Source organism: Humulus lupulus, chromosome 4 (genome assembly GCF_963169125.1).
Source record: "Humulus lupulus chromosome 4, drHumLupu1.1, whole genome shotgun sequence".
Taxonomy (NCBI): Eukaryota; Viridiplantae; Streptophyta; class Magnoliopsida; order Rosales; family Cannabaceae; genus Humulus; species Humulus lupulus.
Genome location: NC_084796.1, coordinates 32028037 through 32035265, shown reverse-complemented (window position 1 = coordinate 32035265; position 7229 = coordinate 32028037). Strand labels below are relative to the sequence as shown.

General features: G+C 30.0%; 1 long non-coding RNA gene across 1 annotated transcript; it reads left to right on the top strand.

Moving 5' to 3' along the window:
- Positions 1–1341: 1341 nt before the first annotated feature.
- On the top strand, positions 1342–4900 carry LOC133828907 (uncharacterized). Its single transcript, XR_009891376.1, has 4 exons — positions 1342–1738; positions 2646–2832; positions 2950–3048; positions 4749–4900. It is a non-coding gene; the product is annotated as an uncharacterized LOC133828907 (long non-coding RNA).
- Positions 4901–7229: the final 2329 nt, after the last annotated feature.

Here is a 7229-nt window from a genome sequence, read left to right as displayed (position 1 = left end):
AACTTTATTTTACTACGAACTATTTAAGTTCATTATCTCAATCACAATCCTCTCATACCAGTATGAGATTCAAACAACATAGATGAACTTGGGAATTTTATGATATTTACTTAATATTATTAACAATAATATAGTACATAAGCTACATATATACAATAATTCAATTCATTCATTTATTTCATTAAAACTATTGTCAACTACAATTGCTTTAAGGGCACAATTCCCAACAACGGGCCCCAGGGTGACTCTACAATCACTTATCTAGGGCAACAGGCCCAGTGTGACTCTATAGTCACTTATTTGAATTGAATGCATGCACAAGTAGGGTTATTACTACTAGGCATGCTAATTATGATTCTGTAATATGCTATTAACTGCTTATGAATATGTCTGTGTTTTCTTGCTGAGCTTTGGCTCACAGGTGCTATGTGGTGCAGGTGAGGGAAATGGTAAGCTGGACCAACCATGAGTTGGAGAGCTTGAGGGGTGACGTGTACGTATGCAGCCTGCTCGATTGCAACGATCGGGATTACTTGGGATGAACTAGGAGTTGAACCCTGTTTTTCCGCCTAGTACGACTATTTTGTAAATTGTTAGTCTTTTGTCCGTTTATAAACTATTTTCGGGGATCCCATGTTCATGTTAAACTCTTTTAATGAAAAATATTATTCTTTCAGCCAAAAATTTTAATACCTAACTTTTTAGTTAGTTTAGTTATACGTTCTAAGTCCAAATGACTGGTTTAGCGAGTTAAATACTATTTCAAACACACAGTGTAACAGTCCCTGATTAGTAGGGCGTTACAAGTGCCATAGGATCTGTAGAAGGTCTTGGGTTTAGCAAAGAATGGGGAAGCTTCTTCAAGAAGGTGACCCACCCCCTAACCATGATATGCCCCTTCTACATTCTACAATTTTATTCTTGATTGATTTGTTTCTGTGATATGGTTTGGGATTATAAAATGGTTTTCTGTTTGAATATTCTACAAAGCTTACAGGTTCTTTAGATATACATTTCTCCATATTTATATACTTTATAATGTTAATTGGGTTTTGTGCAGTATGTATATGTTAAGTTTTTTATGTTTGTCAGGCATAATTTTGTCTTTTAAGGGAAGGTGAAGGTGGGTGAAATATTAAAGGTTGTCACCATGTGCATTGAGTCAATGTGGGTCTCATAACAGGGAATCTTTGAGTGATCCTATGCGTGTTTGTCTTTTTGTGAGAAGATAAGCATCAATATATTATTATCACTCTTCAACCAAAGCATTGACAATTCCCACACATCAGGTGTGTTTACACTTGACAATTCACTCTCTAGCCTTTCAATTTTCTTAAGTAGCCTTGGTATGATCTTCTTAGCTTGGGCACACATCTCTGGGTCTACCCACTAAAAGTAAATACAACCACCATCTGTCTGAGTTCATGAACAAAACTCACAAAGAAAGAAGTGAATAAATGATACCCATTATCCCAAGGCTCCATAAACCCATAAATTGAAGGAAATAAAAAAAAAAATACCACATACCTTATCTGTAAAGCATGATTTGAATCTTGTATCATGATTTTTGTTTGTCCAAGAAGTTCTAAGAACAATAGGTTTTGAGGGATGGCAGTAACAAAATTCATCTTCTTCCTCAATCTCTTTCACCATATCTTCAGATGCCTTTGAAGTTGAACCCTTGACTTTTCTCCTCTGCCTATTCATATCGTCTCAAGCGTTCATGTTCAAAGAAGAGGTCTACTTTCTATTACAATATTTTTCACTTAGCCAATTTAGGGATTTCTTAATGTTTATTTAATTATTTTTAAATTAATTAATTTTAGATTTTTAAATTTTAAACTGATTCTAAAAAGCAAAAAAAAAATAAAAAAAATAAAGTTTTAATGATTTCTTTTTGTATGTACATGTGGATATATTTAAATGTTTATGGCACTAAACATATTGCCATGTTGGCAGAGTTAACAGTGGGATATATTGCTAGATATTTAGTGATATTTTATTTATTATTTATTAATTTAATTTTGTTGGTTTGTGGATTTAATAGCAAATTCGATTGCTACGTGAAGTAATTTTGCTAGCTTTTAGATTATTAATTGCAAGAGGTACATATATATTCTCTTACTTCTACTTTTAATATTATTAAATAAATGTTAGAGGAGTTTGAATATCTTAAATATTCATCCATAGTGAAGTAGGTTATGAGATTAAAATTGTGTGCTGTGGTGATAACGGAAGGTTGAGAACTTGTGTGTTTTAGTGAAGTAGGTTCTGAGAAATTTGGTTGTGTGCTGCGGAGATATAAGGAAGAAACTTATTGTATGTTGCTTGAATTGTTTGTTTTGCTATTCACATGCAGATGGTTAGGTCACTATTATAGGGGATATGCTGCCCGATTTTATCTTGGGTTATAAACAATTAGCTTTATATAGACATCCAACTCTATCATGTGTTTATTTAGTGTCATTTCTTTTATTTTTCATAGACATAGGAGAAGATATGGATAGAAAGTGGTTGTCAGCGAATAGGTTATCTGCGAAATATTGGATAAGTGGATGTCAGTGAATAAGTGGATGTCCGGACCATATCGATACTTTCTTTGTTTAACATTTGAGTTATAATTTTTTTTTGTTTTTCTTATGCAGTGAACATTGGATGTTGCTTATCTTGGCACCATATGCATATCATTTTTATTGTTGTGATCCAGTGAACTCAGATCTGAATAACCGTGAAGAGATTGTATCAGTGATCGTCAACACTTTCAATCTTTTTTTCTCTATGAATCTTCCTAATGTCGAGATCCCTAATACTCTATGCATTTAGCAACCTCAGGTAAGTAATTGCAACTTAAAATTTTGAACTTTTATAATTATTAAGTAGAATAATATGTATGCATTTTTTACCAAGTGTCAATTTAATAATGAATTACTCGTACCTTTAAATAATTAGTGTCCACACCAACCAGACAATGTGCCATGCGGATACTACATAATGAGGATGTTGAAGGATTTGATTGAACATATGAGTCCAGGACATTACTTGAGAACGGTATTATTAATTAAAATTTATAAATTATTTTTTAAACCATATATATAAATGTAATCAAATAATTAATTAATATATTTTACTTTATATTTTTTTGTAGAGTCCAAGAACTTTACTTAGCTAGTTAGATAGTTATGTAATAGTAATAGCTAGTAGTAGTTATAGTATATTTATTTCTATGGATTTTGGTTCAAGCCGGGACTTAGTTGGACACTCGTAGCAACACTTGTAGATTTTATAAATTTAACCTATAGTTTAAGAATATTAATTATAACCTAAGGTTTGATAATATGACTGATTATGAAGATGATATTTATTATACTATAAGGTTTAGATAGACCCAATAAGATAATTACACTTGTCATGTGCATGATTATTAAGAATTTAAGTATTTTTGAGGAATAGTTTATTAAGAATAATATTTGAAAGTCCCAGAGTCTGCCAGCAGCTTTGAAATTGTTATAGGACTGAGTCAAAGCTGTTTACTCAATTCAAATTAGGCTTAAAATGTGCAATTACGTGTATAATATTTCAGCGTATGCCGATATATCGCAGCTTTAGGAGGCGATATATCGCCACATGGGGATATGAAAAACACGTAACTTCGCACGACCATTTCGACGAGCCTCAGGAATATGAGCCCAGGCAATATATCGCCTATGGTCGGCGATATATCGGCTCTAGGGCTGCATTTTCAAATGATTTTGAAACCGAGCTCATTTTATTCCATAAACCTCTTGATAAGCCAGAATCTTTTTGACCGAGTCTTCAGCTTTTGCTGAACGATTATTCAAATGTTTTTCAATTAAAAAGTCATTATTTTTATTCAAGCTAAATGAAGATCTTTTCATTCTTGAACTCTATAAATAAGACCTAGTACTCAGCCATTTTTTTCATTCTTCAAGCTGAGTTCAGAGCCTTCAAGCTGCTAGGTTTACTTTAGAGTGTTAAACACTTGGGTTGGGGTTATAAGATTTATCATTCTAAGCTTATTAAACACTTGGGAAGTAAGGTTCATAGTGTGTTTTTCGTTATCGAGGTGTAGTTCGGGTATAACAATTTCAAAGGTATTCCTATTCTTAGTTCCTTTCTGTATTGTTTCATTAGTTCTTATATTTTTTCTCTACTCATTTCATAACTCGTTGTTTTTATTCATGGTTAGGCATCTAAGTTCTTTGAACTTGAGGTTCTTGTTGGTAAGTACCTTCTCGGTGGTTTAGTTCATTCCTTTTCATCTCTTTCTTTTAGAATACCCACCCTTCTCATTAATGGTTTTTAGGAGTGTTCCAAAATCCCGCCCTTGTTCTCACATCCCGATATTTGGTAAGGAAAATAGGATAGTTCCTATGTGATATGTGCTATGTTATATAATATGTTATGATTATGCTATAGTATGATTTTATGTGTTATGATATATGTGTTTTGGGGCTTATAGTTTCTATATAGCAAACCCCAATACTTTTATGTTTTTGGGGCTTATAGTTGCTTAACTAGCAAACCTCATTATAGTTTGAAGCTTATAGTTGCTTAGTTAGCAAACCCCAATAGTCACCATGTACATGGGTTAGAATTATGATATATGTGTTATAGTATATGATATATGTTCATAGTTTATGTGTATGATTATGTTTCATGCTTGTAGTAGATTTTCCTTACTGGGCATTAGACTCATTCCTTTATGTTTTATATGTGCAAGAAAATAGTATGGCGGTGGGAAGATTCTTGGTAGCTTGGGATTGTGTATTGAGGGAGAATGAAATTGGTGGATTGCGTGAACGATTCGAGGATGAAGTTGTTTAAGTCTTTTAATTATGATTTCTATGTACACTTAATATTGTAACCATTTTATTTAAGATTTAAGTTATGTTATGTTTTATTTTCAAAACAATAAGATCACATATCCTACTATGAATTTTATGTATTTTAACTTTTGTTTTACATTTTTATTGAAGTTATGATTATTTCAAATGTATGTTTTCTTAAAGATTAGTGTCTATGTATAGTAGTTATTAATGGTCCAAAGTCTAGAATAAGTTGGGTCATTACAATTTTGCAACTAACAGGTACGCCATATACAGAGGCACAAATTGATGAGTTGCGACAAGAATGGGCGACATATGTGTTATTGATAATCCAAAGTTACCGACCTCGTTGTTAGGTTTTCTTACTTTTTACCGCTTTCTTCATATACAATGCAATATTTGTTAATTTTGCTTATGTCTAACAAATATTGTTTTTCTTGCAAAACAATTTAAATTTTCATTAATGAAGATTTGCATTTTTATTTTATTAATTATGTCAATTTCAATCTAATTAATTATTAAATTAATATAAAATTTATTTCAATTTAATTTATTATTAAATCTATTTAAATTAATTAATTATTAAATTAATTTAATTAGCTATTAAATCATATTAAAATAATATTAATTATAAATTAATTTAATTTATGTATTTTTTTTTAAAAATGAGAGATTTTTCAATGTCTTCCATTGGGAGACATGAGAGACTTCTCACGTCTCCCAGTGGGAGACATTCCCATTGAAAGTCTCTTAGGGACTTTCAATGTCTCACTGGGATAGGTGAGAGACATCCCACATCTCCCAGTGGAAGAGGTTGAAAGTTCACGTTTTTGGACACCTTTCAACCTCTCGCACTGGAAGACGTGGAATGTCTCTCACCTTTTCCATTGAGAGAAGTGAGATGTGCACTTACAATGTCTCCACCTATGATGTCTCCTCCCATGGGAGACATTGTAGACTTTTAATGTCTCCCAAATAAAGTCATAAAACTCATATATTGTTGTAGGGAATATTGTTTATTTATTTGAAATTTATATGAAAATGATACAAATTTAATAAATATAATGAATAAATTCTATAAATAAAATTAAGCAAACGTGTTACTTGTATCTAGTATATATATATATATATTTATAGAAGACTTCTCAATGGTTATTACCCATAAATGTGTACTAACAGTTATGATGATGTGATAACATAGTGACTTGGTATAGCAAGTCACCAACAGGTAAATATTTTTTTTTAACATTAATTTCAAATTTAGTTATTATTTTTTTTGCCATAATTAATGTTGTTTCCAACCAATGAGAGACACTAGCTATATTTTAGAAATTGACATGCATTTGAAAAATAAAAAGTTTACAATATTATATTAATAAATACATGTTTTTCATTAGGTAACTCTTCCAAAAATTTGAAAAAATCAAAATTTATTTTTAGAAATATTTATTAACAACTATAAATATGGACCATTGATTTTAATCAAATGGTTAATATTAAAGTAACCATCCATGACTAACTATATAAAAAGTGTGTAGATAACATAAATTCTTAGTTTTAACGATTTTTTATTTTTTTTTCCATTAACTTTAATGAAATATTCTTATATTTAACAGAATATTAATCTAATTAATTGTTTGTTTTTTTATCAAGTGATTGAAGCTCTTTTTCTTCATCAAATTTACCAAAGGACATTGTGAGATACATTAGAAACTAAAAATAGTTGATGCATTTATACTACTGTCTACACTATGACTTTTTCTATTCTTATTTTATTTCTATTATTAATTTATTTTTAATAATTATTGTATTTTTTTATATATGTCATGTAGTCATGTAAATATATATATATGTCAACGTTGTGTTTAGATGTCATATATGTAGAGATTATTGATATAAATATTTATATATACTAAATAACTATAATTAATTCTATTATATATATATATTTTAAAACAATGAACCAATTTTTATTAAAATTATAAATATTGTTTATAATTTTAACACATAGCAAACGTGCATTGCACGATGATTCTACCTAGTATATACATATATATATATATATTCTTAACAATTTCTAATTGTTCATGTATAAATTTATTATTTAAACCTACTGAGTCAGAGAAAGTTATCACTTTCAGTAATTACCAACATTAGTAACATGTCATGGTTGGAGAGAGAATCAACCATCTGATAAGGTAATAACAAATTTGAGACATATCCTTTTGTGTCAAATGGTAGATTCATGCCAATTTATTTTTCTTACAACTTAATTATTGTATTTACCGAATAATTGACACGTACAAGTTTTCTTATTTAGTAAAAATTCAAGCCAAACTTTCTTTCTCTTACAACTTAATATTGTATTTACCGAGTAACCTC